Below are 12,292 nucleotides of genomic sequence, written 5' to 3'. Positions count from 1 at the left end.
GACAAGTCGGCTCAGCCGCAGCATCACCAGCCCCAGCCCCAGGCCTGGCCCCACGCGCCTCCCGGGTGACCCCGCCCATACGCGCGCCCCCGGCCGGCCGGGGCGGTGCCTGCTGAGTTCTCGCCAATCCTGAGCTCAGGCGGCGAGATGACGTCCGTCCCGGACCGCCTCGCCCCGCCTCGTCCCGCCCCGCCCTGCTCCGCCCCGCCCTGCTCCGCAAAGCTCCTCCCGAGAAGGCCTCGTCCAAACGCGCGCCCTAGGCCGGCGGGGCGGTGCCTGCTTGGCCTCCGCCAATCCTGGGCCGCTCTGGGCGGGGGAGCGCAGAGCCGGACGGCTTCGGGCCGGTGCTGCCAGGGTACTCCTACTCCGGGGAACTTGCTTTTGTTCTCGGTCTGGCTGACAATACTTGACTCGCAGTCGAGTAAATTCGTTAAACTTTGGTGAACAACCGACAGTTTACAAAAGTGACTTGCTAAATACTTTTATTCGCGGCACTGGCCTGAGCTGTCAGTTCTTTAGTTAAATGTTAGGGGCAGAAATGAAATGGAGAACACCGATGTTTTTGCAGTTCCCAGCCAAGAGCAGTCTTTCTTAGAAGAGTCATTTGGAGCGTGAAGGAGTTTGAAGTGCCCACTGGCGAGCTCTTGATTGTGCTGGAAACCTCATGGCCATCCTGGCAGTGTCTGTGGTCGCGGAGAGAATGCTTTCGGTCAGAATCGGTTCATTAATTCACCCAAGGAATAACCATTGAGTAGCTACAAAGAGGTAAAGGCTCATTCTAAGGCGTTGAGGATACAGATTCTACCTTCGTGAAAATTGAAATCATCAGGGGGAGAGAAAAGAGACAATAAGTAAATAAATGTATACAGTGTCGAATGGCGCTAAGTGATACGTTTTTTAAAGCAGGATAAGAAATTAAAGTAATGGTTTCTGTGTGTATGTAAGGGGAATGATGCTATTTTACATAAGATCTTCGAGAAAGACCTCACGGAGAAGGTGGCACTTGATGAGATTTCAAGAAAGGGAGGGAGCCATGCAGGTATTATTCATTTATTTAATGTTTCCTAAGTAAGCACCTACTATGACAGGCTTTTTCTAAGCACAGGGACAAAGACCTGAAGAAAACAGTCTCATGGATCTTGGTGAGAAAGACTAACAAATAACTATAACAATTTAAGTAAAATTGTATATCAGATTAGCTAAAAAGAAAAAATAAAGCAGGAAAGGGGATAGATAGGAAGTGAGTAGAGAGGGTGTTGAAAGTTTAGATGATATGGCCAGGGAATGTCTCACTAAGAATATAACACTTGAGAAAAATCTAAAGGATGTAAAAGAAGAGTATGCTGCCCTGGCCGGGTAGCTCATTTGGTTACTGCATCGTGGTGATATGCCAAGGTTGTGGGCAAATATAAGAATCAACCAATGAATGAATAAATAAGTGGAAATAAGTGGAACAACAAATCTCTCTCTCTCTCAAAAACAAACAAATAAAAATTAAAAGAAGAATATGCAATTTTCTGGAAGAAGGACAATTCCAGAACAGACAAATATTGGTAAAGGACCTGAGATCAGAGATAGCATGGGATGTTAGAGGAACAGTAAGAAAGCCAGTGAGGTACAGTGGAATGATATAGGGGGAGAGTCAGATAGAATAAGGCCATGGTAAAGCTTTTAGATTTTATTCTAGGTGAGTTGGGAAACCACTGGAAAGTCTTAAGGAGAAGAATAAAATATTGTTTATATTCTTAGAAGATTACTCTGGCTGCTGTTCTGAGGCTATTCTGATGAGTGGGAAGGATGTAAACCCAAGAGAGGCCAGTCAAGAGACTATTTCAGTACTCCAGTGGTGGTAATAGAGGCAATGAGTCATGTCAGGCATGTTCCAAAAGCAGTTTACCTATCTAGTCTCCTCTCTGTAATCTATTTGAAAGGACCCTTCCCTAAAAGAAGTATTGGGGCAGCTACTTTACAATTCACATGCACCTGGAATCCCAGTCTTCTGGATGGCTTCTCTACTCATTGTCCTTTGCAGAGAAAATAGTCATCGTATTAGGAAAAACCATATGGAGGTTCCTCAAAAAATGTAAAATAGAACTACCTTATGATTCAGCAATCCCACTTCTAGGTATTTAACTAAAGGAAATAAAATCAGGAAAATGTAGCCCTGGCCAGTTTTGCTCAGCGGTTAGAGCATTGGCCCGCGGACCAGAGAGTCCCGGGTTCGGTTCCCACTAAGGGCATGTACCTTGGTTGCAGTTTGTCCATGTCCCGGTTGGGGTTGTGTGGATGGCAACCTATTGATGTGTCTCTCTCACATCAATGTTTCTCTCTCTCTCTCTTCCTTTCTCTCTCTCTCTTTCTCCCTCTCTCCCTCCCGCTCTGTCTGAAGATAAATGCAAAAATGTCTTCAGGTGAGGATAAAAAAAAAAGAAAAAGAAAATGTAGCTGCACCACCATGTTTATTGCAATATTATTCACAAATAACCAAATCACAGAAACATAGAAACAAACTACAGGTGCCAGAAACAGGGATGAAGACCATATCGGATATATTTCTTAAAAATCACAATATCAGAGAGTTTCAAAGTGATAATACTCTAGTTTTATCATTTTTCATTTATTAGTTGAAATACTTCTATAAAAAGCAACTTTTTCTCATCAAATATTTTATTACACTGAGGTACAGTTCACATTGCATAGGCAGCACAAATGCTTGTTTTAATGATCAGTTTTCAAAATGTTGGTTCCCTAGCACTTTTCAAAGGTGGTTAAATAACTGTTAATGTGTTTTATTTATTAATTTTTTTCTTTATTGATTTTAGAGAGAGAGGAAGGGTGAGGAAGAGAGAGATAGAAACATCAATGAGAGAGAACAATCGGCTGCCTCCTGCATGCCCTCCTGACTGGAGATTTGGCCCACAACCTGGGCATGTGCCCTGACTGGGAATTGAACCAGCAACCTCGTGATGCATGGGTCGATGTTCAACCACTGAGCCACACCGGCTGGGTGATGTGTTTTATTTTAATTTTTAAATACGTTTTATAGATTTTTTTTTTTTTTTTAGAGAGAGAGAAAGGGAAAGAGAGATAGAAACATCGATTTGAGACCCTGGATGGTTTGGTTCAGTGGTTAGAGGACTGGCCTGCAGACTGAAGGGTCGAAGGTTTGATTCTCAATCAAGGCCACATACCTGGGTTGCATGTTCAATCCTGGCCCTGGTTAGGGTCGTGCAGGAGGCAATCAATCGATGTGTCTCTCTCACATTGATCTCTCTCTCTCTCCCTCTTTCCCTCCCTCCTTCTCTTGCACTCTATCTAAAACTCACTGGAAGAATATCCTGGGGTGAGAATTAACAAAACAAACAAACAAACAAACATTGATGTGAGAGAAAAATATCAAATGTTGCCTCCTGCTCACCTCACATTGGGGATAGAGCCACACCGGCGAACCGGCGTTTGCCCTGATCAGGAATTGAACCTGACCTCTCAGTTTATGGGATGACACTCAATCCACTGAGCCACACAAGCCTGGCTGTTGATATGTTTCAAATATTATTATAGCAGTTGAGCGTCGGCCTGCGGACCAGAGAGTCCCAGGTTCGGTTTACATATCAAATATTATTATAAACTCATGGATTTAAGCATGTAGTCAGCCCTCCCTATCCATTGGTTCCACATCTGCAGAGTTAAGCAACCATAGATTGAAAATATCAACAACAACAACACCAAAATCACATTGTTTCTGACGTGTACTGTGTAGTTAGACCTACAATGGCTATGTTTGTATTGAACATATACAGACTTGTTTTTCTTGTCATTATTTGGGATCAATTCCCCCATAGATACTGAGAGGCAACTGTATTTGATTTGCTTCAGTCCATTTTACTTACAGTACTATTCTTTTTTTTTTTCTACATAAGGAAACATTTATTTGAGGTTTAACATGCAATCATACAAATAAAATTTGTGTAAACACAAATCCACATTGAGGCACACACTGATAGCAAAAGACAGTAAAAACAAAGAAAATTAATTGGCAGCTATAACAGTTGGACACTATTGTGTCTTCTACACTAAGAAGTCTTACAAAATAATCACTTTAGATCAATAGAAGACCAATCTTCAATGTTGTCCTGCAAGGTGGTTTACTAGCAATCTCTTCCTGTTTCTCCAGTGTCTTCCTTGGTAGTTGTTTTGCCAATATTTACCCCAGGGATATCTTGCCAAGAGGGCTCTGTAGGCCTGCGCCATGACCCCTACTACCACTCATCCACCGGCTGCAGCTCCTCTTACTTCTGTTTAGTTGTTACCGTTCCTGCCTATACACCTCTTTTGGTTGTGCAACTTTGATTTCACACTTCCCAGAACCAGTTTGATAAAATCTGCTTTCTAACAATTTCTTTACTGGTTCTTCGTCTTTGTGATAAAACAAAATCCTCATCTTTCATTTTTGTTTGTATCCATAGGAAGTTCAATATTTTCAATTTCTCCAAAGGTTCCAAAATATTCTTTAATTTGTTCTTCAGAAGTAGTTGGGTTCAATCCACCCCCCAAAACCTTTTTTTTTTTTGTGGCATTCTTCCCTTTTAAAACTCTGGCCCTTTGGGGAGATGGTCTATACATTTACCATCCAGTTTGTGTTCTTTCAGGTCCAAAACCTTATCAACACAAGCAGCACCTTTTTTTTATCCTCACCTAAGGATATTTTTCTACTTACAATTCAGATAGAGTGGGAGGGAGGGAGGGGAGAGAGAAACATCAATGTGAGAGTGACACATCCACTGGTTGCCTCCCACATGACCCCGACCAGGGCTGAGGACGAACTGCAACCGAGGTATGTGCCCTTGACCAGAATCGAACCCGTGACTCATTGGTCCAAGGGCTGACATTCTAACCACTGAGAAAAGCCGGCCAGGGCAGCATAAGCAGCATCTCTGAAAAGCACAAATAAAAATCCTCTTGGTTTTCCAGTAACGGGATCTGTTTTCATTGTACTTTCTCGAACTCATCCCAATTCAAGACAAATAGATCTTTCATGCTTGTACCCCAGCTCCAGCCTCCAATAAACATTTTACTGTCATCCTGCTGATTCTTGCTGGCATTGATCTTGGATCCCTCAGCGAATTCTTCTATGTTGCTATATTGTTCATATCTTCCATGGTGGGAGAGTTGCTGGCAGAAGGGTCCTGGCAGCAAATGCTGCAGAGTGTTGTATGGCGGTGGATTTAAAATAGCAGTGGAATTTTTCAGCTGTAACCACCATCTTCCAGTAATTTGCTAAAATGACTAATACAAAGAGAAAGAAGAGAGGCATCTGCTGTATGTTCTGTAGGCCTTTTAGAAAACAAGGAGCCCTGGCCAGGTAACTCAGTTGGTTAGAGCATCCACCCAATACGCCAAGGTTGCAAGTTTGATTCCAGGTCAGGTCACATACGAGAATCAACCAATGGGGAAAAACATGAATTAAAAACAAACAAACAAAAAAAAACATGCAGTTGTTCCTTTGGCTGCATACATGAGAATCTACGAGAAAGGTGATATTGTAGACATCAAGGGAATGGACACTGTTTAAAAAGGGATGTCATATAAATGTTCCCATGGCAAAACTGGAAGATTCTACAGTGTCACCTACACCTAGCTTGCAGTGGACATTGTTGTAAACAAGTTAAGGGTAAGATTCTTGCCAAGAGGATTAAAGTATGTATTGAGCATATTTAATATTCTAAGAGCCAAGATAGCTTCCTGAAACATGTGAAGGAAAATGATCAGAAAAAGAAGGAAGCCAAAGAGAATGGTACCTGGGTTCAACTGAAGCATCAACCTGCTCCTCCCAGTGAAGCGCACTTTGTGAGAACCAATGGAAGGGAGCCTGAGCTGCTGGAACCCATTCTCTATGAATTCATGGCATGATAAATATATAAAAAAATAAAAGACCTCTGCATATTCAGAGTCTCAGAATAATAATATGAATACTAACACCAATAATAAGCACTGAAAACATTTTTTTGTTGTTCATAGGGAATATTCCACTAAAAATAGTCAAATGTACTGATTTATTTTTTAATCCTCACCGGAGGACATTTTTTCCATATTTTGTTCAGATAGAGAGAGAGGGAGAGAGAGAGAGAGAGAGACATCGATGTGAAAGGGACACATCGAGTGGTTGCCACCCACATGACCCAACCAGGGCCGGGGACAAACTGCAACTGAGGTACATGCCCTTAGCGGGAATCGAACCCTCGTCTCTCTGGACTGCAGGCAAATGCTCCAACCTCTAAGCCAAACTGGCCAGAGCAAATGTACTGATTTTTAAAGTCACTTGAAATAATTCCTCTGTTTGATTAGGCCACCAACTTGATATACAGTACTTTGTTTAATTTTACTTTCAATTTTATGGATCCTTTATTTTTATTTTGTTTTATAATTATATATATTCACATGGTTCCAAAGTCAAATTCACAAAATGAAATCTATTCAGAAGTCCAGCTTTTTTCCCCCTGTTCCACTCTGTTGCCTCTTTCCCCCTATAGGTAACCATACTTTTTAGTTTTTGACATATATATTTCATACCCCTCTACCCCACCTTTTTTACATAAACAATAACATATCATACACACTATTCTGGCTTTGTTTTTTAACATTACAGTGGACCCTGGAGATCACTCCATGTAAATATGTAGTTATTCCTCATTCCTTTTGTACAGCTGCATAATACTCTACTATGTGGATGTTCATAGTTTATGTTAGTCCCTTACTAATGGCACATTTGGTTGCTTTTAAAAGTATTTTTCTATCATAAATATTTATGCTATGAAGAGCCATGTGCATACACTTTTCTTATTTTCACCAGTATATCTTTGCAATAGGTTCCTAGATGTGGAATTTCTGAGTCAAAAAATTAAGCTAAATATTCCTGAAGTCTCCCCTATAGGGGCCATATAATTGACTTTTGCATCCTCATCAGCAATGCTTAGCTTGCTAGTTTCTCCACAGCCTCATTAACAGAGTACTCCTTGACAAATGTTTGCATTTATAATGATTAGGTAAGTGAGAAATAACAACTCAGAAGTTTCAATTTGCATTTTTGTTATAAATGAAGTTTCACGTTCTGTATTTTAACCAACCTAGTTTTCTTCTCCTTGACTCTTTTGAACGACTTTGCTGTGATCCACATGGTAAAATTTCAAGGGATCCAGAAAGGCCACTTTAAGTTCCACTATATCCAATTCATTTTTTTTTTTTTTTTAATTTAGTGCCTGAAAAAATAAAAGGAATAGCTCAGAAAGAAAATTGGGAGTTACCAAAGTCATCTTTGTAACTTTGGTTGTATCTAATAACAGCAATGCCTTTCACTTATGTACTACTAAGAACTGATTGGTTTTCATGTATTATTGCATTTAATCTTCCCAAGAATCCATGAAGGCTGTTGTCTCCATTTTAGAGATGAGGAAATGAGGCTGCTATTTAAAATGTTAGAAAGAATACACAGCTAAAAAGTGGTGGAACCTGGATTCAAAATCAGGTCTAATTCTAAAGTCTTTGCTATTACTCTCTATACTTTAGTAGCTAAAAACAAGCCCTGCCTCTTTTTGTATTGATTGATTGATTTTAGAGAGAGGAAGGGAGAGAGAAAAATACCAATTTGTTGTTCCACTTATTTATGCATTTGGGTTGATTCTTGTGTGTGCCCTGACCAAGGATTGAAACTACAACCTTGGTGTATCTGGATGATGCTCTAACCAGCTGAGCTACCTGACCAGGGCTAAGCTGTATTTCTTAAGTCTCCTGAACTTGGGGGACAGAGGTAGAAAAATATAAGATTAAGATGAATCTGAGGGAAAAGCCAATTTAGATTGCTGATATCCTGTTCCATGATCCTCAGCTATTTCCTGGTATTCTATAGAAAGCCTTCTATCCAGCAGTTTTCCAAGTAAAGCCTCATTTACCAAGGTAAATTTTGATGTCCTACAAAAGCTAAGATTCAGAAAAGATGTTACATAAATTTTTACTAGCATCTACTGATCAAAGATGAGCATTTGTTGCCATCTTGAGGTAAACTAATTTTTTTTTTTTTTTATCCTCACCCGAGGACATTTTTGCATTTATCTTCAGATAGAGCATGAGGGACAGAGGGTGAAAGAGAGAAACATTGATGTGTTCGACTGGTTGCCACCCACACAACCCCAACCAGGGTCGGGGACAAACTGCAACAGAGATACATGCCCCTAGTGGGAACCAAACCCAGGTCTCTCTGGTCCGTGGGCCAACACTCTAACTGCTGAGCCAAACTGGCCAGGGCGGTAAGCTGATTTTTGATAAGTATATTCAAACCCTTGAAATGTGATCTCACTTCAATATTTAGAAAATGAAGAAAAGTTTTCACTTTTACTAGGCTTCCACATCAAGAAAACTGAGTGGTCAAAGTTTCAAATAAGATATATGACTCCTATTTTATCCCTAGATTCTGGTATAACAACATTAGAAGTCTGTTAAGTCAGTTTCCTGGGAAAGGTTCATAAACTGATAATGGGACTCTTTTGTTCTTACCATATCCTAATGGAAATCATTTCTGTCTACAAAAAAATGAGAAAAAATTTCCAAAAGGAGAGGGGAGGGGAAAATATAAGTTGGGAATATGAAAAAGGAAAAAGGAAAGGCAAAATTCAAAGAACTCTAGAATGTGATTTGCTTATCTCTCATTATACTTTAAATTCAATTGCAGTCGGCCCGTGTTTATTGCAGTTAATCAGTTCCAAACTCTACTGCGATCAATGAATTTCCACGAAGTAGGATTCTTTATTTACATACAGTTGTCCCTCGCCACTTCGCCACTTCGTGCTTCGACTTTCATGGCTTCACTCTATGGGGGGGTGGGGGAAGGACCGCGAGAGTGAAGCCCCGAAGTTGAAGCCAAAGTGGGGAGGAACGACTGCACATAAGTGGATTCCCTGAATTGTGGAATAAATCTATTATTTAAATTCAATTGTTTTAGACATCTCAGGAAATTCCACAGTACATTAGTTTTATTAATGTCTCAACTGTATGATATTTTGTATGTCAAGAAACCCTTTGGACTTTCCTATTCCTCAAACTATTTTCCTGACTTTATTAAAGATTTGAGAGGATAACAGGGGTCAGTCTGGCAGAGTAGAATACAAAAATGTGAGAAAGACCAGGCAGCATCTCAATTCCTCCAGAATACTCCTCACAAAGTGGCATCATTACTATGCTAGAGTTGAATTAACAAATTTTACACACTTCCCAGTGAAAGTAGAAAGACATACCAGAACTACTTTTATTTTGGTTTTAAGTATCCACATGTCTAAAAGTTGAATTAAAAATAAACTCAAATGGATAAAAGACTTAAATGTGACCCAAGAATCCATAAAAATTCTAGAAGAAAATGTAGGCAACAAAATTTCAGAAATCATGCGCAGCAGAATTTTCACTGAATCATCACCTAATGCAACAGAAACAAAGGAGAAAATGAACACATGGGACTACATCAAACTAAAAATCTTCTGCACAGCAAAAGAAACCACCACCAAAATGGAAAGGCAACCCACTCTATCGGAGAGCATAATTGCCAATGATACATCAGATACAGGGTTAATTTCCAAAATATATACTCACACAACTCAACAAAAGGAAAATAAAGAACCCAATTAAAAAATGGGCCCTGGCCGGTTTGACTCAGCGGTTAGAGCATCGGCCTGCGGTCCAGAGAGGCCTGGGTTCGGTTCCCGCTAAGGGCACGTACCTCGGCTGCAGTTTGTCCCCAGCCCTGGTTGGGTCATGCAGGTGGCAGCCACTCGATGAGTCCCATTCACGTCGATTTCTCTCTCCCCCCACCACTCTATCTGAACAAAAAATGAAAAAAATGTCCTCCAGAGAGGATTGATAAAAAATGGGCAGAGGAGTTGAATAGACACTTCTCCAAATATGACATACAAATGGCCAAGAGACATAGGAAGAAATGCTCAACTCACTAATCATCAGAGAGATGCAAATTAAAACAACAATGAGGTATCACCTCACACCTGTCAGAATGGCTGCCATCAACAAATCATCAAACAAGTGTTGGGGAGGGTTTGAAGAAAAGGGGACTCTAGCCCTGGCCGGTTTGGCTCAGCGGTTAGAGCGTCGGCCTGAGGTCCGGAAAAGGGGACTCTAGTACACTGCTGGTGGGAATGCAGACTGGTGCAGCCACTATGGAAAACAATATGGTGTTACCTCAAAAAATTAAAAATTGAACTTCCATTTGACCAGTGATCCCACTTCTAGGAATATACCCTAAGAAGCCTGAAACACCAATCAGAAAGAATGTATGTACCCCCATGTTTGTAGCAGCACTATTTACAATAGCTAAGATCTGGAAACAGCCCAAATGTCCATCAGTAGACCAGTGGATAAAAAAGCTGTGGTACATATACACAATGGAGTACTATGCAGCTGTAAGAAAGAAAGATCTCTTATCCTTTGTGACGACATGGAGGGACCTGGAGAGTATTATCCTAAGCAAAACAAACCCAACAGATAAAGACAAGTATCATATGATCTCACCTATTTGTGAAATATAATGAACATAACAGTCTGAGGAATGGGGTAGTCCCAGAGTCGTGGAAGTGGGGTACAGACTGACAATCCCCAGAAGAGGGGGTTGTGGGGGAGAGATAAACCACAGAATTTATATGCATGTATGCATGAACAATGGACATGTACAACAAGCCGGGAACTGGGTGGGGAGGAAGGGGGAAGGAGAGGGAGGGGAAATCAGTGAGGCGAAAAGGAGAAACATCTGTAACAAAAATAAATTAATTTAAAAAAATAAATAAAACAAAAAACAAACAAAAAAAGCTGAATTAAAAAAAAATTGATCAACATGTATTGACTCTAGCAAAGTATTAAATTAGCTTTTCTCTTTAAAGTAGACCCCAGGTTTAACTTACCTCAAGCTTTTGTGAGTCAGAGAGCCTGTATTCCTATACTTTAACTGTGTGTAAGTTAAATATAGAATCTTTCCTATCACATAGAATTCAAAGGCCACAAAATTTTAGTTAGAAATTAGATTTATTTTTTATTTTGTAAAAGACATTATATATGTTACCCTTGTTATATATTATATAATGTACAGGGTGGGACAAAATAGGCTTACAGTTGTATGTGCAAGTTTATTATAAAAAGCATAGTATGCCCAGCTGGTGTGGCTGTGTACTGAGCATCATCCCATGGACTGAGAGGTCCCGGTTCGATTCTGTCTGGGCACATGCCTGGATTGCAGGTGCGATCCCCAGTGGGAGGCATGCAGGAGGCAGCCAATCAAGTTTCTCTCACATCAATGTTTTTCTCTCTCCTTTCCTCTCTCTGAAAAATCAAAACATTTTATAAATAAATAAATAAGTAAATGAATAGCATAGTAATATGTTTGAAACCATGGCTAGACCTGAACAGATTTCTGATGAAATAAAACTGAAAGTTTTGCTTAAGTGCTAGGCAAAAGATATAAAACAGTGAAAACATGTTAAATACATACAAAAAAAGTATTTCACATTATGACCACTGTTTTACATCCCATGTGCAAAAGTCAGCAAAGTAGGCTTCAAAACATCCCTGGTTGTTTTAGTAGGATATTTTTGGGCAATGATCCTGTTTCCTTATGAACAACTACTTTATTCATCCATTGTGTTGAGGTGTTCTTGTGTTGATCCTTGTGTTCACAAGGATCAGTGAACCCCTGTGATAAAGAATACAACAGTATAAAAATGCTGATGCACACATTTACTTATTTTAGAATATTTTTACATTTATTATTAGATAGAGTGGGAGGGAGGGAGGGAAAAAGAGGAAGAGAGAAAAACATCGATGCAAAAGACACATCGATTGGTTGCCTCCTGCATGACCTGGCCAGGGTGAACTGCAACCGAGGCATGTGCCTTTGACCGGAATCGAACCGGATTCTTTGGTCCGTGGGCTGATGCTCTAACTGCTTAGCCAAACTGGCCAGAGCTACACTTTGATTTTTAATAAATTTTTTTTATTGATTTGTTTTTAGAGACGAAAAGAGAGGGAGAGAAATATCAATGTGAAAGTGAGACATCAATCGTCTGCTTCCTGCATGGTTCCCACCGGAGATCAAACCCACAACCTGGGCATGTGCCCTGACTAGGAATTGAACCGGTGACCTTTTGTGCAATCAGGGCTGATGCACACATTTGAAAGCAAAAGAGAACCCCAAGTTTGAAAATAAGCCAGAGATAGTTATAGTACTAATACAAATGAATGTCTTGAGGCT

This window comes from Molossus molossus, unplaced genomic scaffold, assembly GCF_014108415.1.
Source record: "Molossus molossus isolate mMolMol1 unplaced genomic scaffold, mMolMol1.p scaffold_m16_p_1, whole genome shotgun sequence".
Classification (NCBI taxonomy): domain Eukaryota; kingdom Metazoa; phylum Chordata; class Mammalia; order Chiroptera; family Molossidae; genus Molossus; species Molossus molossus.
The sequence above is the reverse complement of the archived record's forward strand: the minus strand, read 5'-3'. Positions refer to the sequence as shown.